Source organism: Chrysochloris asiatica, unplaced genomic scaffold (assembly GCF_000296735.1).
Source record: "Chrysochloris asiatica unplaced genomic scaffold, ChrAsi1.0 scaffold00183, whole genome shotgun sequence".
Classification (NCBI taxonomy): Eukaryota; Metazoa; Chordata; class Mammalia; order Afrosoricida; family Chrysochloridae; genus Chrysochloris; species Chrysochloris asiatica.
The window spans coordinates 930,172-954,034 of NW_006408701.1; the positions used below are offsets into that span (position 1 = coordinate 930,172).

The 23,863-nt window shown below is 43.3% G+C and overlaps 1 protein-coding gene across 1 annotated transcript in view; it reads left to right on the forward strand.

The window, feature by feature from the left end:
- Positions 1-8,942: 8,942 nt before the first annotated feature.
- The window catches only part of NKRF (NFKB repressing factor), a 21,546-nt gene continuing 6,625 nt past the window's right edge, over positions 8,943-23,863 (forward strand). Inside the window, exon 1 of the mRNA XM_006872102.1 lies at positions 8,943-9,089. The gene's annotated coding sequence lies outside the window, so the exon portion shown is untranslated. The remainder of the gene's footprint in view (positions 9,090-23,863) is intronic.

A 23,863-nucleotide genomic window follows, 5' to 3' on the forward strand; every position in this document is an offset into this window, starting at 1 on the left:
TATATACAGCACTCTTCTTTTATTAAACATTAATTGGGATCCTGCAGTTGTTTTTTTCTTCTGATAAAAGAGTGTCATTGAATATATGGCCATACTTGAACAGAGGCTAAATGGTTTGGTGGGAATATTTGGGGGTTGGGGTAGTCAATGTTTTCTCATTGGTTTGAAATTGTTGAGGTTCAAGTTCTTAAAAGTTTGAAAATTTCGCTAGGTCCTTCTCCATCTCAGCATATTGTCCTTTCAGTGGCTCCATGGCTCTTCTGTGCTCCTCGTCCACTTCAGCCTGCTTGTTCTCTCGTGAACTCCTCCCACTGGGTCACATGCTGGCCTTCACTAGCCAGTAAGCGCTCAGTATGACTCTTTACTGAGCATTTCCTGTGGGTTTGGCCAGTGCCCTATGCTCTGCGGAATATGCTCACATATCATCTAATTAGATTCTGCCCTTAAGGAATTTCCAGACTGGTGGAAACTGCAATCATATTTTCCAATACTTCCTAATATTCATTCTCCATTTCAATCTGCTTATTCTCTGCAGAGACCCCTGCTTATTGACGTTGACTCATGTAACCACAGGAGTAGAGGCTAACTAAGAGTTTTAGAGGACACAATTCAAGTCATAACATTCTACCCTTCTTCCCACCCCCAAGTACATGTCCTCCCCACATGCAAAACACATTCACCCCATCACATCATTCTAAAAGTCATAACTTCAAGTCTAAAATCATATAAATCAAATATGGGTGAGACTTTAGGAGTATTCCATCCTGGAGCAAAATTCCTTTTCATCTGTAAACCTGTGAAATCCAGAATCCAGGTTACGTGTTTCCAAAGTACAATAATAGAACAGGCACAAGGTAGACAGTCCCAATACAACTGGGATAAATGGAAGGGATAACAAGCACCAGGCAAATCCAAAACCTAGCAGAGCAAATTACAATAGCTCTCAGGACTTGAAAATAGTCCTTGCTCTTTGAAACTATATGGGTAAGGGCCCCACTCTCCAGAGTCTGGAGGTTGGCCATGCCCTCTGGATTTGGAAGGGCGGTCCCAAGTCCAGGATTTCAACTCCATCTTCCAGGCTCACTGAGATGGCAAATCTGCTCCCTCGGCCTTGGACAGCCCTATTCTTCTAGTCCATCTGAGTGGGCAACCCTACTCCCTTGGTCCCAGCCAGCCCATTCTTCTGTCCCTTGGGCATGGCAGCCCTGACTCCCCAGCTTTGGGTAGTGACTTCACTTCCCTGGTACACCTTAATGTCAGCCCCACACTCGGGAACCCAGTTGGCAAAGATCCAACCCTGAAACCTAGGAGGCTGTGGCCAAGAAGGCCCTGCTTCCCATGGACTTTCCAATAGTTCTACTGGATCTCCAAGCTGCCTCAGAAATGGTCCTTTTCTTTTCTTGAAGGTCAATAAATGCAGCTCCTTTGACCTGTTTCCTGTCTGTAGAGTTCCAAGAGGCCGACAGTGTTTTTACCTTTCCATCTTTCTTTGTCCCTGTCAGTCTCAGCTGATGAGTTTTCTGCTGTGGTACTTGGTTGGATCCATCCATCACAAACTTAATCTCTTTAACAAAATATTGTGTAGCCACATCCTTGGTGAACATTCTAGGAAATGGGTCCTCGGCTTGCACAACTGAATTTTCCAAATCTTTAAGTTCTGTTTGAATTTGACACACTTCATTCTCATTCCTCTCGCATTTTACTATAAATAGCAAGGAAACACCAAGTGGTCCCTTTAAGATCATGTTTAGAAATCTGCTCAGACTGGTATCAAAATTCATCATCTTCAAGTTCTACCTTGCACATTTGAAGATAACTCAGACAAGCTCTTTGTCACTGAATAAAAAGCACTGCCCTTCCTCCATTGTCCAATCACATGGTTATCATTTTCTTTTAAAGCTTCGCAAGAAGCACATTTAACATCCACAGTTCTAGCAACATTCTATTGCTGTTGCCATACATATTTTCTCAAATGAGAGAGACTTTCACTAGAGTTTACCTCCCTTCCTTCTGAGCCTTTACCAGATTGTCTGTGAATTCCATAATTCTACCAACAGTCTCTTCAAGGCAATCCAGACTTTTATTATTTGACACCTTAAAACTCTTCCAGCCTACACCCATTACCCAATTTCAAAACCTTTTCCATATTGCAGGTGTTTGTCAGAGCAGCACCCTACTTCTCAGTACCAAATTCTATCTTAGTTATCTAATGGTGCCATGCAACCCCTGCACCCACTTACAGCAAAAGCCTATGTAGGGGTTCCAAGGCTAGATACATCTTCACAGGAGCAGAAACCTCTTCTTTTGCCTACAGAGTGGCTGGTAGGCTCCAGCTGCCAACCTTGTGGTTAGCAGTCCAGTTCTCCTCCTACAGCACCACCACATTCACACTGCGTTGCTATGGTGATGGTGGTGGTTGTGTGCCATCATGTTGTTTCTGACTCATAGCAACAACATAGGATATATGTTTGGATTTCCAAGGCTTTAAGTCTTTATGGGAGCAGAAACGCTCATCTTTCTCCCATGGAGCAGCTGTTGGATTTGAACTGCTGACCTTACAGTTAGCAGCCCAACGCATGACCCACAACACCACCAGGATTCCTTGAGTTTCTACGTTGTTGCTGCTGCTGCTTCTACTGCTGCCATGTACGATCAGGTTCCAACGCATAACGACCCTGTATAGGGTTTCCGACTCCGTAAGTCTTTATGAGAGCAGAAAGTCTCAGCTGTCTTCCACGGAGCAGCAGGTGAATTGGAACTACTGACTTTGCAGTTAGCAGCCCAACGTGTAATCCACTACGACACCAGGGTTAACTGCTATGTTGGTGTTGTTAAGTGCTGTCTAGCCAACTCATAGCAACTCCATGTAGGGTTTCCAAGGAGCGGCTGGTGGGTTTGAACCACTGACCTGTGGTTAACAATCCAGTACTTTTCCTACAGCACCACACCAGGACTCCAGTGCTACTATAACAAGCCCTGTATTTCCTAAGAATAAGGATATTTTACTCAATAATATACCCTCCATAGCATTTTGTTTCTCTTGCATACAGGATCTATCTAGGATCACGTGGGTGGCCTACCTCTTTAGTCTCTTAATCTGGAACACCTTTCCTTTGTTTTTTTCTGACACTGATATTTTTGAAGCCCCGTTTAAAAATAGAATGTTCTCATTTAGGGTCAAGGTGTTGCCCAATTTCTCTACTATATAATTACTGGGGTTTTTTTCTTTCCTGCTACTAATAATCAATCTGTGGGGAGAAACTACAAGTCCATCCAAAATCTCCTGTTCCTCAACAAAATTACCCTCTCCCTAGATGTTGTTGTTGTTATTAAGTGCCTTCGATTCTAGATGTAGCTTCTATTTATTATTCTTGCCTGAATCAATCTACAAAATGAGTTTCCAACTCCCCATTTGCCAGTCAGCACATCACATTGCACTATAGGCAAAGGCTCTCCCTCTCTCCCTCTTCTCTAGTTAACTTCTTCTTCTTTTCTTTCTTTCTTTTTTTTTTTTTAATCTTAGTATCAGTGTGTACTGATGACTTCCTCTCACTTAGTCATTGAAAAAAAAGTCCATAATTTGTTACTGCCCTTCATTTTATTGGTGCTCAAATTATCCCAGATTTGGTCATTGGGAGTTTATAGCTATGGCTTTTGGTGTGTTATCATACGTTCCTCAAAAGCATATTGTATGCAGAATTCTTTGGTCAAGAAATCTTGATGATCTAATTATGGGGATCGTTTATGGGATGGTACTAAGTGAGCCAGGATCAGGAGTGTGTGTATAGAATAAAAGGCAGCGGAAGGAACATGTGCTAGAATGAAGAAAGATGATGAAGGGAAGAAAGATGGATAATTACCAAAGTCCTGTGGATTGTTCTAAGATTGCAATGATAGTCTTTCTCATCCTTCCCTCTGAGACCTCTGCTCAGCCATCATTCAGCTTTGTTTAGGAGTTTCAAATCCTACTCATGAAAGAAACTTCTGTGCTATGGAGAGTATATTATTGAGCAAAATAAATGCTATGGAGGGTATATTATTGAGTAAAATACTGTAACAATTTTAAATGTCTCAACATTGATAGCTGTCTATGGCTATGTAAGAGAGTATCCTTATTCTTAGGAAATACAGGGCTTGATATAGTAGCACTGGAGTCCCGGTGTGGTGCTGTAGGAAAAGTACTGGATTGTTAACCACAGGTCAGTGGTTCAAATAACCCTGAGAAGGGGATGAGATGAGAGTTTGGCCATTTAAAAATAAAATGGATTACCAGGGAATGGAGGTCGTGGAAGATCATGTCAATTTTTTGCTTTGTTTTGTTTTTCTAGAGATAAAACTGGTCACTCCATAGCAAGAATTATAAATAGAATACATTTATGGCTGTTTGGGAGCAGCCTCTTACATCTGTTTCATTGCCTTTCATTTTGCAATCTAAATCCAAAAATTACATCGCAATTACTTGTCCCTATACCTGGTGTGGCACTGTGGGTTAATGCGTCAGACTGCAAAGCCATTTGAACTGCAAGGTTAGTGGTTCAAGCTCACCAACTGCTCCTTGGAAACCCTATACAGAGTCATTATGGATCAGAAACAACTCGACGGCACTTAACAACAACAACATACCATGACAAACATTTACTCCAAGCTGAGAGGAAGTCGTTTGTTTTTTCTCAGATCTTTTTCTAGGAAAGGTGCATATTAATCACAATGCTGGTGTTGATGAAGGTTGGCATTTTAGGCTGAAATTCATCCCGTTATAAAATAACAAATCATCTTAAAACATAGGTTTCAACATTTCCACTTGAAAAGACATACAGACCAACCCAGAACTGCTAGAAGAACAGAAGATTCTTATTGAAAGAAAGACATGCAGAAAAACAGGCAGACTTCGGCTGTTTGAGTATCAAGCAAGCTGTTTGCTTTGGAGGCATCAAGGAAAGAAAAGTCAGCTCATCAGGGGAAACCCCCTTCTAGGATGGAAACTCCAAGGGAACCCACGAACAGTCTAGTATACTTGCTGGTCACCACCTGGATCTACTCTTGAGTGGAAGTGGGGAAAAGCAGCAATGAAGATGTGGGCTGAGTTTGGCCATGTTCCATCAGCACACATTGACCTTGAAAGGTGAGAGAGAGAAGAGTATGGCTCCTGAGCCCATGAGCAGAGACCTAGCTCCTGGGGGCTAGGGCTGAGAGTAAAGCCACCAGCTGGTCTGAAGTGCAAGGAGGTATGTGTGTGAACTCCCAAGCTTGCAGCTAGTACCCATTTGACCTAACTTGGGTGGCTAACTAACCAGAATTCCAACTGAGGAAGATAAAGATGTTTGATACTGAGAACAAGTGCAAATTGCTGCAATTCAATAACCTAGTCCTTTGCCTATGAATGCAGAGACTCAAAGTTCCAACCAGAATGGAAGGATTCTTTATATCAAGGAACAACCTTGTTTCCTCAGTGTACCGGATTGGTAGGGATGACAAACGTATACATTGGCTATCAAAAATGGGGGAACTACAAAGACATGAAGTGGCTGGTTTATAAGCTTTCATGAGTGTGCTTAGTTGCAGAATGAGGTGGATAAGGTAGAATCTCCACTGAATAGTTTGCCTTCTTTCCCAGATGGATCTGGTGAAAGGGGATGGGGCATGACGGTGATAGGAATTTATGATTCAATTGTGAGTAACTGTTAGCAGGATTAATTGCGATAGTCACAACTGTAATTATAGACGATATGTAACTAAAAGGGGGGGAGTAGTTACTCTTTCATTTCAGGAACAGACAATTCCAAGACCATCAAGAAGGAAGAGCATGAGTGGAGCGTGAGATCCCTACGTAGAAAACTGGTGACAGCAGAGACAGTGGCTGTGTGCCTGTGGAAAGCAGTTTGGACGACAGAATGTGCCCTTTGGACATTTAAATGAATATATACATATTCAGAAATCCTAACATACCACTGTGGGTTAATGTGCTGGACTGTAAAGTCGGTTTGAACTGCAAGGTCAGTGGTTCAAGCTCACCCTATGCAGGGTCGCTATGGGTTGGAACTAACTCGATGGCACTTAATTACAACTTTGTGTTGTAAATGTACATCAAATATTTTTGCCTTGTTCATTTGTGAAATGTAAAATGCAAATAGGAAGGAAGTAGAATCAATGTTGTTGCAGGGAGGGGATTGTAATCATTAAGATGAAATAAGGTATATAGCTTGTTTAATGTAGAGCTGATGACCTTGTCTGTAAACCTTCACAATAAAAATTCACAATAAAACAATACAGATGTATAGGCTCCAAGAAACTGAATTTCATTAGGTATGGAGCAATGGAAAGTACTTTCATTCATTAAATCAAACAAATATTTATGGAATACCTACAGGAGCCAAGATGATGTCAGCTTGAGGACTAAGGTGTGCCTGACCCAAGCCATGGTATTTTCAATAACCTCATATGGATGCGAAAGCTGGACAGTGAATAAGGAAGATCGTAGAAGAATTGATGCCTTTGAGTTGTGGTGTTGGAGGAGAATACTGAAAGTGCCATGGACTGCCAAAAAAACCAATAGATCTGTTTTGGAAGAAGTGCAACCACAGTGCTCCTTGGAAGCCAAGATGGCTAAGCTTCATCTCTCATACTTTGGACACATTGTCAGGAGAGAACAGTCGCTGGAGAAGGATGTCATGCTGGGTAAGGTGGAGGGTCAGAGAAAAAGAGGAAGACCCCCAACAAGATGGATCAGCCAGGTGACATCATTGATGGACTCAAGTGTGGAAGCGGTAGTGAGGTTGGCCCAGGATCGGACATTGTTTCGTTCTGCTGTGCATGGGGTTGCTATGAGTCAGTTCCGACTCGATGGCACCTGACAACAACAACAGGAGCCAAAGGAACCCTGATGCTACAGTAGTTAAGTGTTCCAAAAGGTCCATTGTTCAAACCCACCAGCTGCTCCAAGGGAGAAAGATGCGGCAGTCTGCTTCCATAGAGATTAGTCTTGGGATCCCTGTGGTTCTCCTTTGTCCTATAGGGTCACTATGACTTGGAATTGACTTGACGGCAATGGGTTTTGTCTTATGATACAGTTGGGTGCTAAAAACAAGACCAATCTGGTCCCTGCCCTCATGGGGTTTACATTCTAGAAGGTGAGATTGGCGGGTAGAGATTGAGGGGTGGTGCAAACAGTTAATGAACTGGATTGCTGGCTAAAAAGTTGGAGGTTTGAGTCTACCTAGAGGCACCCTGAAAAGAAAAGCTTGGTGATCTTCTGAAAAAACAGCCCTTGAAAACCCTCTGGAGCACAGTTCCACTCTGATACAGAGTTGACTGACAGCAATTGGTAGGAGAGATTACAGTCAAATTAGAAAGAATTTCAAAAGGTGATACATGCTGTGAGGAAAATAAACCAGGGTAACAAAATGGCAAGTGACTGGGAAAACGCTGGAGACGGAGTTACATGTCCTAGAGCCTATGAGCTATCTCTACAGCCCTTGGCTTGTCACTTCACCTCTGACCTTATTTGTTTATTCAGACATTGATGACTTGAATTTTTGACCTCTGAGTAGCATATCATATCAGTCCAATATCCCTCTGTCCCTACACATGTATAAGACGTGCCGTGTAGTTACGAATATGTCATTAAAGAGCTAAAGAGAGTAACGGGTCAAAGCCACCTCATGCAATGGTCCTGCTGTTAGGACATAAATAATCCTGTATACTACTACTCAGAAACCCTATACAGGGTCGCTATTAGTTGGAACCGACTCGACGGCACCAGACAATAATTTACCCTTTGGGAGTCCTGGTGTGGCACTGTGGGTTAATGGGCTGGACTGCAAAGTCGGTTTGAACTGCAATGTCAGAGGTTCAAACTCACCAGCCGCTCCTCGGAAACCCTACAGAGGGTCGTTATGGGTCAGAACCGACTCGATGGCACTTAACAACAACAACAGTAGAATGATAAAAGTGGGTGACTTGGGAATTTCACCGTCTTCACAATGAAATAAAAAGTTCATGATTCAAGGAACTCAAGGTATCCGCTGATGAAAAGGCACCTCAGAGAGCTGACATTTAAAAGAAAAAAAAAAAGCATAAAATCAATTTTAATCCCATGTCCCTCCCTAAGGACATAGTCTCACTGCTATGAAATCCAGGGAAAAGCATCAGGTGAGCCATTGTTACCAACAAACACCTGAGAACGCTTTACAGGGACTTAAAGGAACCACTTTCCTGAACCTCAGAGAACCTCAAAGAACATTCCTCAAATCGCCTCCCGGAGTCCCCGCCCTCGGTTTGTCACCAAAGTGCGTCATAGGACCGAACTTGTTGTCATAGAAGGGAAAAAGAAGTAAGTCGCGCGAGATTCACCAACGGGAGTTCGAAGTTAGGAAACAGCAGTCACGCATGCGCACTGCCCTCACAACCTCAGGCTGCACGCGGGGTAGGTAGGCTTAGATCCCAGAGGAGGGGAGCAGAGCGTGCTGGTTTCTGGGTTTTGCTTTTCCCTTCCCCTCGCAGTGAGTGGGTCTGCGAGTCCGCAGCGCTGCGGAGCGGAGGACCTGGCTGGGTTTGTCCAGCGCACTGTGTCGCGGGAGCCCTTCTCTTGCAACTCGTGGAGGAGTGCATCGGGCGTGTGCCCGGCGTCTGGACGGGAGCTTGTGCTCGCCTTCTCCTCTCACCGTCTCCCCACACTCCAGTCCCCCCTATAGTTGGTCTTGGCGTCTCGGGGTGCCCATCTGCACCGGACCCCTCCCATTGGACCCCCGCTGCTTCTCCCTCGCCCATCCCGAAGCGCTCGCAGTCGGCTTCGTCCCTGGGGGTCCCTGCTTGGGGGCGGAGAAGATGGCTGGCGGGCGTCTGCTGTTGGGGGGCGACTTCCTGTCGCCGCCGCCGCTGCCGCCCCTCCCGCCGCCGCCGCTGCCGCCCCTCCCGCCGCCCCCGCCCGAGTCAGTGTTGGAGCAGTGGCGCTATAGCCACGAAAGCGACTGGCAGTGGGCTCTGCGGCGCAGCTTCATCTGCCGGCACCTGCACAGCTATCCCGGGGCTGCGCTGGACCAGCTCCTTGCTCTCTCCGCTGCCTGGACCAACCACGTCTTCCTGGGCTGCAGGTGAGGCGGGCATGGGGTCGGGATCTGGTGGGGATTGGGTCAGAGGAGGGGTCGGGATAGGGATGAAGGTGAGATACGGATGAGGGCTTGGAAGCTGGAGATTTGGCAATGCTGCAAGACATCAGAGGGCTCACCATTGGGCTGGGGGCTGGAGAGGGTGACCGACTGAGGTGGCAAGGGATGACATAACAATTCGAAGGGTGCGGGGATTTGGGGGGGGGGGCTAGCGATAGAGCTCTGGCAGCACCTGGAAGAATGAGATTGTGAGGTGGTCGTAGTGGTGATGGTTTTAAAGGGCGGAGAGATAGATGAGGACTAACGGAGGGCCTTCTATGGAGGCAGTATCCGCAGAGAATATTACACCGTGGAGGCTTGGACGGCCTGCGGAACTGACCGTGTTCTTCTCCGTGCCCTTTAAATGAAACACCTCCCTCCAACTGCAGCCCTCCTGGCTCCCTCGGCTAGGTCTTCCCATCTTCTGCAAGGTTTGTGTAAGGTCTCTGAGCTGTAGGGTCCACTGTGGCTTGCTGATTTGCGCATATTGTGCCAGGACTCAAACAAAGAAATGAATATATAACTGTTAAAAAAAAAAAATGAATTGCCCTTTTTTGCCCCAAATGGGATGAGAAGAATCAACATTGGGCTTCTGAGTGAGGTTTTTGTTTGTTTTGTCTCAGAACCTAGTGCACTGGGCAGAGGCCTCTTTCAAAGCTCGTTGCCTTCAATGGAGACTGCAGTGTGGTTTCCAACGCATTTCTTTTTTACAACGGGCTACTTGGGCCCCTGTCCTGCAGAACAAGTCCCCTCCCCCAAATAAGCTCTATACCAGACTAACCATTCCTGTGACCAACTGGGAAGCTGCTTTTTTGACACTCCAACCTCACAGTGAAGTGTTTTGTTTTTTAATCAGGAACTAAGATTCTGGAACATGATCAGGTCATATTCAATCAGTTTGGACTCAGGAAAGACCCTGTTAGAGATGCAGATACATAGGACTGTCCACTTCTCTCCATAAGGATTGAGCACGACGTTCAGTGCAGTGCTTTGCTTTGCTATCATCACAAACGTTTATTCTCTTTGCCTTCTCTAGGTTAGTATAATTTCTTCCTTCAGAGATAATGAATTTCACTGGAGGAACTGGTGGAAACTGGGGAAGCCTCATTATTGCATCAAGTCAGATCAATTTAATTACCCTTTGCTTAACAGTGTTGTAAAGGTACCGTTATCTCATGCTCTTAACCAAAAAAGAAAAAGAAAAAAATAAACACACATTGCCGTTGAGATTGATTCCAACTCAAAGCAACCCCATATAGGGTTTCTGAAACTAAACTAAACCCATCAGTCTCCTGTGAGGCCACTGGTGGGTTTGAACCTCTGATTTTGTGGTTAGCAGTCTACTGCTTAGCCTGTAACACCACCAGGGCTCCTTGCTCATAGTCTCCTTAATAAAGGCCATGAGGAATCTGAATCCTTGAAAGAAAAAAAGAAATGGCGTGGGGAATGGGCATAGCCATCATTTGTTTATCATAAATCTTACCTCTAGAATGTAAGGTCCTCTAGGGCAAGGGATTTTGCTTTCACACTTGTGTCCTCAATGTCTAGAAAAGCATCTCATACCTAATAGCCTCTCAATAAATGTGTGTGGAATGAATGGATGTGTAGCTTCACAATGTACTCACCCAAACTCACTGCCATCGGGGCAGTTCGGACTCATAGTGACCCTGTCTAGGGCGTGCAAGACTGTAACTCTCTCACAAAGTGGCTAATAATGGGTTTGAAATGCTTACCTTGTGGTTAATAGCCCAACACTTACCCTACAGTGCCATCTCATTTAATACTCAACAACCAGCCTTGGCAATTTGGTGGTATCTCATTTTCACAGTTAAAGCCAGAGTGGCCAAGAACTTTAAGGACTTGGCCAAGGAAGGAGTTAAATGACTTGTCCAAGGTCCCCCAGTTGGGATTAAGAGCCAGATCTTCTGATGTATGATGATGGTCTTTCCACTATTTGGGAAGGATGAACCAGAAGTGAAAAGCAAGCCAGCCATATCAGTATATCTTAGGATTTCATTCCAAGATCAGCAGCTTTAAACATAGCCAAGGTATTCACACACACACACACACACACACACACACACACCCCAGGCCAATAGTATAAACCTGTAAAGCCATATCTGTTTCTGTCCAGTCAGTTCTGACTGCTGGTACCCCCATATGTTACAGAGAACTGCTCCATAGAGTTTTCTTGGCTGTAATCGTTACAGAAGCAGATTGCCAGGTCTTTCCTCTGCAGTGCCACTGGATGGGTTTGAACCACCAAACTTTAGGGTAGGAGTTGAACCCAAACCCTTTGTACCACCCAGATCTGGATCTTAGGCCAGTGATAAACTCAAAAACCCTCTGCCGTCTTGATGAGAAAGCATGCTGCCACATCTTTCTCCCATAGGGCAGCTAGTGGGTTCGAACCCACTACTATTTGGTTTAGCTGTCATGTGCTTTAACCACAACACCACCAGGGCTCTTAACTTAGATACAGAAGAAAGGAATGGAGCAAAAAAGAATCTTGGAAACGAAAAGCCAACTGAAGTCTTCCACGTAGAACGGGCTTTATGTTAGCTGTTGTCTTCAAGTGGGAGAAGGCCTATACAGGGACTCCAGTACTGGATGTTGACTTTGGCCGAGCTAGTGTTTTCTCGTCTGTTTGGTAATGGACTACTCTTCCTTTCCCTCAAGAGAACTGCAGAATACATAGTTAAATTTGTTACATTATTATTGTTATGTGCCACGGAGTCGGTTCTGACTCATAGCGACCCTGTATAGGGTTTCCGAGGCTGTAAATCTTTACGGGAGCAGAACGCCTCATCTTTCTCCCGCGGAGCAGCAGGTAGTTTCGAACTGCTGACCTTGCGGTTCGCAGCCCGATTCATAACCACTGCACTACCCGAGCTCCTGCCCAAAAGGTCAGCAGCTCAAACCCACCAGCCATGCTGGGGAAGGCGAGGAAAGCTGTGGTGGTTGGCTTCTGTAAAGATTTATAGCCGTGGCAACCCTTTGGGACCATTGTCTGTTCTTTTGGGTCACTATGGGTCAGAATAAACTTGATGACAAGGGATAAACATGTTAATTTGTTGTTCAGAGTTTATCAGTTGGCTTTGGAGCAGCTAGATAACAGTTGCAAAGAGGAGAACTCTGCACACATCTTCTCCAGCAGGGTCTGTACTCCATGAGTTGGGGCAGAAATAACTCCTAGGTTAAAGATGTCTTTGAGAACTCTTTGATCATTAGACCCAGCCAGGAGGAAGGAAGTCAGATGTGTGGAGAAGTAAGCCATTTTTGTTTGGTTTTGTTCTGGTTTCTATTCTGTTGGCAGTAGTGGCAATTTCCATGGAACAAGTTGACTGTCTTCTTGGGATTCCAGCAGTGGTCCTCATGCTTAAGTGTGTATCAGAAACACCTGTAAGACTTGTTCAATACAAGGTTCTGATTCGGTGAGGCCCACGAAGTTAAAAGTTTTCACAAGCTTCTGAGTGCTGTTGATGTTGCAGGTGCAGGTGCAGGGACCACATTGAGAAGCACTGCTTTATCAGTTTTAACACAAAGCAATGTTTTCCAGTCTGCTTTTTCTAATTTTTTAACCTTTTTTTTTTTTTTTTTTTCTCTGTAGTTCAGGGAGCCATACCCATTGCCATCGAGTGGGTTCCGACACCTAGTGACGCTATGCAGCAGAGAAATACTGTTGCTCCCCATAGAGTTGCCCAGGTGATCATCTTTCAGGACAGACTGCCACATTTGTTTCTCCCACAAATTGTCTGGTGGGTTCAAATTGCTAGCCTGGTAGTTCACAGATGATCAGTGAGCCACTGGGTCGCCAGGGCCGCTTCCCAGGCAAACAGGAAGCTCAATTCCTCTTTACCGTGTCATTAGTCTGTTTTGTAAAAATTCACAACCTACATGGAAAATTTTTTTTTTTTCTGCAAACAATTGTTTTGTGGCTGATGTAAAGTTAGTGTTCTAATCAGCTGCCTCGACAGCACTTCAGTCATTATCCCTGCAAACCCCTAGGGGTTAAAAAAACCTGCAGTTTTCACTTAAAAATATTGTAGAGCTTGTATTTATATAGTTTTCCAATCATTCTTCATAGGGGTAGAAGCAGTTTCTGGCCTGTTCATCTTTGATGGGACACGGGTCAATAGGGAAATTATAGCTTAAAATGAAACCAGCCTGCTGAGTGGCTTCAGGTTATGACATTAACTTTTCATATAGTAAGTAGAGCATATAAGTATATATGTGATGGTTCCGTGGTAGAATTCTCAACCTTCCATGCATGAGGTGGAGTCCTGGTGTGGCACTGTGTGGGTTAATGCACTGGACTGCAAAGTCCGTTTGAACTAAAAGGTCGCCAGTTCAAGCTCACCAGCCGCTCTTTGGAAACCCTATACAGGGTTGCTGTGGGTTGGAACGGCACTAACAACAACAGCAATGCATGTGACTGGGGTTCAGTTCCTAGCAAGTACACTTCTAATGTAGCCATCACCCCTCTGTCAGTGGAGGATTGTGTGTTGCTATGATGCTAAACAGGTTTCAGCAGACTAAGAAAGACTAGGAAGAAAAGCCTGGCAATCTGCTTTCAAAAACAAGCCAGAAGGGGGCGATAAGGGCATAAAGTGACTGACTTACAAAGTTTCAAGAGGGAGTTTAATTTCAGAGTGTGTGGGGGGAGTTAGAGTTCCCACTGAATAGTTTTCATCTTGTCTAGACAGGTCTGGTGAAAGGAAGTGGGAATAAGGTTCTTATGATTCAATAGTGAGTAATTGTCATCATGACTAATTTGACTAATCAAAATTGTAAAGGTAGAAGTTTTTTGACAAAAATTGGGGAGTAGTTAATTTTTTATAGTCCAGAAACAGAGGACCCTAGGACCATCAAGAAAGAAGAGCACAAGCGGAATGTGGAACCTTATCCAGAGAAGCAGCGACACCAGAGATGGAGGCAGAGATGGGGACATGGAGAGAGGGAGCAGCTGAGGACTCTAGACTGATGGAAAGAGAGGGACTGAGAGCTGGTGGCCAGGAGGCAGACTTGCAGAATATGCCCTTTGGTGGTGTCAATTATTATATATGCCTGAATGTTTTTGTTTTTTTTTTTTAAAAAGAGCTAAAATGAATAGAGAGAAATACTGTTAACTGATGGTACATGGAAGGGATTATAATCATTGTAATGAAACAGTGTGTATGATTTGTTGAGTGTAAAACTGACGATCTGCCCTGTAAACTTTCACTTAATTCACAATAAAAACTTAAAACATAAAAAATGAACCAGTGAAAATCCTATGGGTGTACATGGGATCACCATGTATTAGGGGCCTACCCAGAAACAATTATGCTTGATAAAGTGGAGGGTCAGCGAAAAAGAAGACCCCCAATGAGATGGATTGACACCATGCAACAGCAGTAGGCTCAAGCATGACAACAGTTTCAAGGATGGTACAGGACAGGCCGGTGTTGCAGTCTGTTGTGCACAGTTCATTATGGGTCGGTACTGACTCGATGGCACCTGACAATAACAACAGCAACAAGCAGACCAGCTAATGAAGTTGGGATGGGAGCTTTTGAAAGATGACCATCAATGTGGCTGTAATTCATGTATGTGATAAGGAATCTTATAAATTCGTGTTTTAAGTTTTTATTGTGAATTGAGTGAAAGTTTACAGGGCAGATCATCAGTTTTACATTCAACAAATCGTATATTTTGTTTCATTACAATGATTATAAGCCCCTCCAGTTAGCAGTATTTGTCTCTATTCATTTTAGCTCTCTCTCTCTCTTTTTTTTTTTTAAACACTCAGGTTTATATCGTAATCATTTTTTATTTAAATTTTTTATAATTGGAAATCCTAATCTTCACTTAATGTTCAAACCTCAATTTTTGTTGTTTTGTTTGCTTTTTAATTTACTTGGACCTAATGGAGCAGTTTAGTTTATTTTGAAAATTTTTTGTAAGCTAATAGCTCTGTATATTATAAGCTGCTTTGGAGAACCCCAAAGACCTGTGGGGGTGTTTTGGTTCTTTTATCAAATGGCTAAGTTAACAGATTTAATTACACAATATGTTTGCATCTTAAAATTGCTCTATTCGACTTGCATTAATGCTACTTTACATCATTGTTCCTCCGTAAGATAGAAATACTGTGTAATTAGTAAAACTCATGTGATAATGACATGGAGAAAATACTTAGGCTGTAGTTCATTAAAAACCAAGACAACTCCCCCCCCCCCACACACACACACAACAGATCCCAAGTTAGCACAGAAGGTCTGATAGTGATTGGGGAGGGAAAACATAGAAAAAGGAATAAACGGTAAATCTCAAAATATTATCAGTAGCAGTCGTAGGTGCTTTGCTATATGGGTTTCTTACACTGTGTGTTTTCCTATACTCTGGAAACTCGAATAATAAAAGCTTTACGGCTATGGTAATTTCAGATTTGTGGAACCACTTCTTTATCTCTGAATAGGCACTGGACTACTAACCACAAAGTTGGTGGTTCAAACCCACCAGTCGCTCCATGGAAACCTTATACAGGGTCGCTATGAGTCGGAACCGACTCGATGGCACTTAGCAACAACCACCAGCAGCACTCTTTGAAGAATTTTAGGACTAGGAACCCAATTCTGATGGTGGTCTTACATTTAAAGACTAGGTTAAGATTTGCATTGCTTTTTGACTAGTAACTATGTTATTCAGGCTGGTTGGGGCTTCTCTGGCAGTAATTCGTCCTAAGAAAAGACTGAGAAGCTGACAGCCTCTGCAAAGGTTTATTTTTATAGCCCAGGGGGTGATGCTGAATTTAGTGGCAAATAGAATGAATAGGGAACCGTGTGAAGGTATAATCATTACTAATGCTAGCAGACACCCGAGATAAAAGTGAGTGCTTATGAAGTGCGCCCCAAACGCATCTTGTATGCACACCATATGACATACATGTCATTTGCAGTTATACACCGTATTTGGACTCATGCTCTAATTGAAGGTCTGACGAGCAGTTTTGACTGAAATTCAAGGTGAGTCACTTGGTTGCTGTAGCAATTGTGATAGACTGCTTCTCAGTTTTCTTCTGGTTTGGTTTCTGTTTTGTTTTATTTTTCATCTCCTACCTCAGAAATTGAACTCCTAAATCTGAAAGTGACCATAAGCTAGAAAATACATGTTTGTAGGTGAAACTTTCTGAAGTTCATCTAAGAGTAAAGGAAGACACAATATATATATATATATATATATATATATATATATATATATAGAGAGAGAGAGAGAGAGAGAGAGAGAGAGAGAGAGAGAGAGTAAAGGAAGACAATGGAGTAGCTTTTTATATTTCAGTCCTGGTGTCCTCAGTGCCTCTCAGCAATAGGAAGTGCAGGTGACAACTTGAGCTAGCTTCTGGGGATCCTGTTCCCAACTTCTCCACTTTGCAAGGAAAGCTGTCTGCTGTCTGCTGGGTGTGTAGTCTATTGTGCCGAGAATGGAAAACGTTCTGAACCTAGTGTGTAAAGATGTGAATTTGACTCATTTTCAGAACTTTCTTCCCAAGTGCCACCACAGCTCACTCTCTCTTGCTAACAGCCCCTGACAAGCTCTGAAGGTGGTAGAACAGGTAAGCAGGACATGCTAACAGTATGTACTTCACCTGAGCCCCTACGTGCGTTTCTGTGTAGTAAAATGATAATCTGCCATCAAACAACCCATCAGCTTCATAAGGAACCATTTAGAGATTGTGTATTTGAAAGCTTATTCTGGAAAAATGTCAACAAAAGCAAAGGGAGAATCACTTAAGGAGCTTCTGTGTACCCATCACTCAACTTCAGCGATGAGAAATAGTCTGTTTTGCTATCCTTCTGATTTCTTCTCTCCTGTCCCTTGTTATTTTGGCGGGGGCTAGCATAGTGGTTAGGAATAGGGCTGCTAACCTCAGGCTCAGCAGGTCAAAACTGCCAGTGGTTCCGCAGAAGAAAGATGAAGCTTTCTGCTCCCGAAAAGATTGACAGCCTCAGAAACCCTATGCAGGGTCGCTGAGAGTAGGACCCCACTCCCCAGCACATAACCACCACAAGAAGCCCTGATGGTACTATAGGAGAAAGACTGGACCTCTAACAGCAAGGTTGTCAGTTCAAACCTACCATCACGCCTCAGAAACCCTATAAAGGGTTGCTGTGAGTCAGAACCAATTTGACAGCACTTAATTTGGTGGCGCTGTCAGAGGACAGGACTACTAACCACAAGGTTGGCAGTTCAAACCCATCAGCCACTTCATGGGAGACAGATGAGGCTATCTACTTCCATAGGTTTACAGTCTCAGAAACCCTCTGTAGGGTAGCTATGAGTCAGAATGTTCTTAGAAGACAGGATGGCTTGACTTCGTCTCTCATACTTTGGACATAAGGACATCATGCTTGGTAAAGTCGAGGGTCAGTGAAAAAGAGGAAGACTCCCAATGAGATGGATTGGCACAGTGGAAACAGCAGTGGGCTCAAGCGTGACAGCAGCGACTGTAACGTTGGCACAGGACCAGGCAGTGTGTCATTGTGTTGTACATAGGGTCGCTGTGGGTCGGAACTGACTCAACAGCACCTAACAACAACAAATGAGTCAGAATCAACACAGTGGTTTGGAGTTTTTGTTGTTGTTGTTTGTCTGAAGGACACTAGAAGGAAATCCTGACATCATTTTCCTGTCAATATGAAAGTATGTGAAGATTTTTAAAACTAGGTCGCAGGCATATCTCGGAGATACTGTGGGCTCAGTTGCAGACCCTCACAAGAAAACGAGCTATATGAATTGTTTGGTTTCCCAGTGAATAGACAAGTTAGGTTAATCCTAGACTGTTTGTCATTAGCGTGATGAAAAAGTGTGAAATACTGTGAGAATGCCCCAAATGTGACAGAGACACTTAGCACATGCTGTTGGGAAAATGGCACTGATCGACTTGCTCCATGCAGGTGGCCACAAAATTGCCAATTTGTACAAAAAAAAACAAAACATAAAAAACTACCACAAAAAGAGTTTCTGTAAAGCAAAGCACAGCGGAATGAGATATGCCTGTGTTTGTAACAAAATAGCAGTGATTTCTTAATATCATACAATGCCTAGTCTATGTTTCAGTTATCTCCATTTGTTTCAAAACTGTTTTTACAGTTGGTTGGTTTGATTCAGGATCCAAACAAAGCCCATCCTTTATAACTGGTTCTTTAACCTCTGCCCGTTATCTCTCTCCTTGTATTTTCATGCTATTTATTTGATGGAGAAACAGGTGTCACTGTGGTGTTGGTTTGCTTTTTCTTTCTGAACTTGGATGCTTATATCTTTGTGGTAATGTTTGACATGTTTCTCTCCCCCTCAAAGTTCCTGTGATCTGGGGGTTGGGGGGAGAGTTAGGGGTTTGATGAGGCTCAGGCTCAATTGTTGGTGGGCAAGAGTACTTCATACACAGTGCTGTGTGTCTCACTGGATCACATCTGGGGCATGTGTCTGATTGCCCCACTTTTAGTGATGTTAATGTTATAAAGTTGCCCATCAATTTTCTTTCCATTGAAATACTTTACACAGCTCATTGTAGATTCATGTGCAATTGTAGGAAATAATTCAGAGATCCTAACATACAAGCCACCACAGTAGGACAAACTGAGAGACAAGTGGTGCTTTGGTACAGTGACTCTGTGTTCCTCTCACCCTCTCATGATGCTTCTTGCATCATTCAATATTTCCCCATTGTGGTGGTGAAGTGCCGTGGAGTCAGTTCCGACTCATGATGATCTTGCATAGGGTTTCCAAGGACCAGCTGGTGGGTTTGAACCTCTGACCTTGTCGTTAGCAATCCAGTACTTAGCCTACAGCACCATACGAGGAGAGTCCCATATATACTTTAATTTCAAGTTATCACCACATGTGTATCCACCACCACAGGGGAGATAACCTAACAGTTCAGTACCACCAGGAGGCCTCGTGTTGCCCTTTATGACTATATCAGCCTCCTTCCCACCCTGACACGACATGTATCACTAATTCATCCCAAGTAGCATTTTATAGAGAGTTATAAAGTAGTGCTTTAATAATAATCACTAATTGTTGCCAAGTAACGTTTCCTGGAAAGAGCCGTGGTAGCATCAGGGATTGCGAGTTGGGCTGCTAACCTCAAGGTCAGCAGTTGAAATCTACCAACTACTCTGCAGGAGAAAGATAAAGGCTTTCTGCTCCCATAGAAAAAAAACAATTCATGGCCTCAGAAACCATGTACAGGGTCAGTATGAGTGGCACAACCACCACACCACCATCAGTGTTCCATGGTATGTAGGCAACAGAATGTGTTTAGCCATTGACCTCTTGAAGGCCATCTAGGTTGATTCCAGTTTGGAGCTGTTATGAATAAAGCTGCTATGAACATTTGTGACAAGTATTTGTGTATATGTAAGTTTTCATTTTGGGGGATAAAAGCCCAAGAGGGGGTTGTTGGCTCATAGGGTAAACGAATACTTAATTTTATAAGAAAAATTCCAAATTGCTTTCCAGAGTGGCTGTCCCATTTTACTTTCTCACCAGCAACATGTATGAGTGACTTAGTTTCCTTACATCCTCACCCTCGTTTGGTGGTGGCACTGGTTTGGGGGTTCGTTAACCATTCTGATAAGTGTATAATGCTATCATTGTGGATTGTTTGTTTGGGTTTTAAATACTAGTATCTATGCACTAAGCTTTTTAAAATGTGCTAATATATATGGGGAGTGCAGTGGCTCCATACAATAAGCACAGAAATGAACACTACAAGGTCCGTGGTTCAAGCCCCACAGCCACTCTGCAAGAGAAAGATGAGGTGTTCTATTCCTGCAAAGAGTTAAGCCTCGGAACCCCAACCCATAACAACCCTGTGTAGGGTTGGTGCCTTCGAGTTGGTTCCGACCCATAGCAACCCAGTGTAAGGGTTCCTGGTGAGCTTGAACCACCAATCTTGCGGTTCAAGCCAATTTTGCAGTCCAGCCCATTAACCCACTGCCCCACATATATAGCAGGAGAAAGATGAAACTTTCTGCTCCCGTAAAGATTTACAGCCTCGGAAACCCTGTACAGGGTCGCTATGAGTCGGAATCGACTCGACAGCACTTAACAACAAAAACCACATATGTAACGAAACAGTTGCCACTTGAGCCATTTTCATGTGTCCAACTCAGTGGCATTCATTACATTTACCATGTTGTGCAGTTATAACCACTGTGGGGTTCCAGTTTTTTCCATCATCCTTAATCGGAACTCAGGGATTAATCTCCCTTCCCCCTGCCACCCACCCTAGTAACCATTAATAAACTTGAGTCTCTGTGCATTTTCTTATTCATAAAACTGGGATCATACAATATTTTTCCTTTTGTGGCTTTTTTTTTTTTTTTACTTCGCGTAATCTTTTCAAAGTTCAATCATTCCACACCATTTCTCTTATAGCTGAACAATATTTCATTGTATGTATGAGGGGCTTCAAAAAGTTTGTGGAAAAATCGAACGACAAGATAATGGCCAGATGGCAGACTAGGCAGACACAGACCCTCGACAGCAAAGACACAAGAGACTGAGTGAAACAGATACGAATGAAAATCGTGGAACCCTAAGCTTTAGAAGGAAAGGTAGAGAAGTGGACTGAATACAAGTTGGGAGAAAAAGCTGATCATAAGAAGCAAGAGAGGAGACAGACAGGTGAACTGTCAGCTGGCCTGCTGTGTGGCCATTTAGAACTTTTTGCAAGCAGTGTTCCATCATGGCAGTGGCCTGACCACACAGTCACATTCCAGTGGCCGGCAACGAGAAAGGTGGGATAGTTCCTTATTCCCCACACCCTCCTGATGGCCAGCTCCCACCCTCACCCACCCATTGGCTGGTAGCACCCCCACCCTGCTCTGCCTGCAGTTGGAGTCTGGCTGGGTGCAGCCTTTCTTGTGTCCGGAGGCACTTGACCCCTGCCTCATCAAACCAGCAAAACGTGCAGTACCGGCTCCTGGCCCCACTGGGAGGCCCAGAACTTCTGTAACCAGCCACCCTACCCTCAGGAGCCCTATTGGCCTAAAAGAACAACTGCTGGGAACAAGGACCCTGGCCCCAGACAACATCTAGGCCTGTGGAGATTACATCTGGGAACAGGCATCCCGCCTCCTAACTCTCTTCATTTTCTTGACTATTTTGTTTTCCCCTCCCTAGTTTTGCTTAGGAGCTCTGGTAGCGTAATGGTTACGGATCGGGCTGCTAACTTCACAATCAGCAGTTTGTAACTACCAACTGTTCCACTGGAGAAAGATGAGGCTTTCTGTTCCCGAAAAGATTTACAGCCTCGGAAACCCTGTAAAGGGTCGCTATGAGTAGGAACCGACTCCACGGCAGGCACATAGCCACCACCACCAGTTTTGCTTATTGTATATATATATATATTTTTTTTTTTTCACATTTTCCTTTCTCTTGTTTTGATCTTCCGTTCCTTTTTTGCTTGTTAGTTACTAAATTATTTCTTGTTTGCTGTTAGCCTGCTTTCCCCCTTAGCCTACTTTTTTTTTTCTTTATTATTTGCTGTTGGGTGTTTTTGTTTTTATCCTCTCTTTTTTTGCTTTGTCCCACTTAGTGGGAGACAATATCTGTGCCCAAACAGCCCAGCCATAGCCATACCTTCTTCAGCACCAATTACTGGGCTAGGGCCACTATCCACTCCTGTAACGAACTATCTAATCATCAATAGACAGCAGACAGCACTGGCTATCCCTGCCCTCAACTGAGCTACACCAACAGAGAACTGCAGAAACACACACACATCCTCTATCACACCCACCAGCAGACAGGTGGTGAATGCCTGTGTGCATCAGTTAAATACAAATACAACAGTATAATTTCTTCAGTGAAAACAGGCAATTTCAGTTCACACAAAGAAACAAGACAGATCATCATCTCAAGCCAATGACCAAAATACAGAACTAGAAGACTTTTCTGAGGAAGAAATGCATGGGAACTGCCTTATAAGGAATTTTTAAAAATAATACTTAGGTACCTTCAAAAAAATTGAGAGAAAGCTATAGAAGAAAGCAAGGAGAACACAGGAAACACTTTAGAAGAATTCAGGAAAACACTGCAAGAACAAATGGACAAAATTAAACATAAGAAACTGCAAAAATAAATCCTAAAGATTAATACTAAGATTTCAGAAATCGATAACACATTGAAAGGGCAAATCAGTGGAAGGCCAAATTGGTGAGCTTGAAGACAAATCTGTCAATACTAATCTGCTAGAGAAACAATAAGAAAAAAGAACACACACACAAAAAAAATATTAAGAATTATGTGGGATGTCATTAAGAGGAATAATTTATCTGTGATTAGAATTTCAGAATAGGAAGGAGCATACACACGCACACACACACAAACAAAAGTCCAAAGAAAATTATCAAAGAGTTGTTGGAAGAAAACTTCCCTAACATCCTGAAAACAAGATAAGCATTCAAGAAGCTGAACAAACCCCAAACAAGATAGGCCCCCAAAGAAAGTCCCCAACAAATACAATGGCAAAATTAGAACATTTCCCGATAAACAGAAATAAAAGGAATTTGTAAAAGCCAGACTAACCTTACTAGAAATAGCAAAGCCAGTTCTTTGGACAAAGAATTAACAACAATAAACAACCTGAGATTTACATGCATAACACCACTACCCAGAAACCAACCCAGATGTTGAAATATACAAAGTAAAACAAATTTATAAGTCTGAAAATAGGGAACCAGAGTTACCAGTTTATAACAATACAAAAAGAGGGAACAGTGTAGTTTACAAAACTTTCAAATGGAAATGTCAAGTAAATTTCAAGGTACAACAGACTATTTTGAACTTGGGAAGAAATTAATACACGTTACTTGGGAGGGCAATATACAATTGAATAGATAAGCAGATTGAACAGGCGTGGGAAGGAGAGTAACAATATATCCACAAATATAAATATATAGGGGATATTTACCTTTACTACAAATAAAATTATGAATGTAGAGGAGCATACAGGGGGCAAACTTAAGAAAACTTCATAGATATAACCAAACACTTTTGGGGAATGAGTTGCTGATCCAGGGGTCTCAGGGGACACCAAGTTCTCTTGGCATTACATAGTCCACAAAGACAATGGATATCCTATATCCTACATCCTACTTTGGTGAGGAGCCACTGAGCCATTTATGAGCCGCCATCTAAAGGAGCAGCTATTGGTCTATCCCTGTCTGGAGGAGAGAAAAGTAAAGAAACAAAGATACATGGAATCAATTAGTCCAGTGGACTAATGAACCGTCCGACTCTGAGACCAGAACTAGATGGTGCCTGGCTACCAACTGTTTTCAAAGGTATTAGATGTCCTGGATTGAGTGGAAGAAAATGTGAAACCAAATTCAAAATCACAAAACACACCAGGCTTACTGTCAGACATGGTGAGACCGCCAAGACTGTGGCCCTTAGTCACCGTTCAGGTCTGCGGCTCAGTTTTCAGCCAGACAATAGATAGGTTGTTTTCACGTCTTTTAGGTATGTACCTGGGAGTGAAATTGCTGGGGCATGTGGTACCAAAACTGTTTTCCACAGAAGGTGTACCATTTTACAATCCCACCAACAGTGGATGAGATTTTCAGTTTCGCCACATCCTGACCACTGGTTTTAATTAGCATTTTTCTGATGGCTAATGTAAAGAAAACAAAAATCCTCACCACTGGACCAATCAACAGCATTCTTAT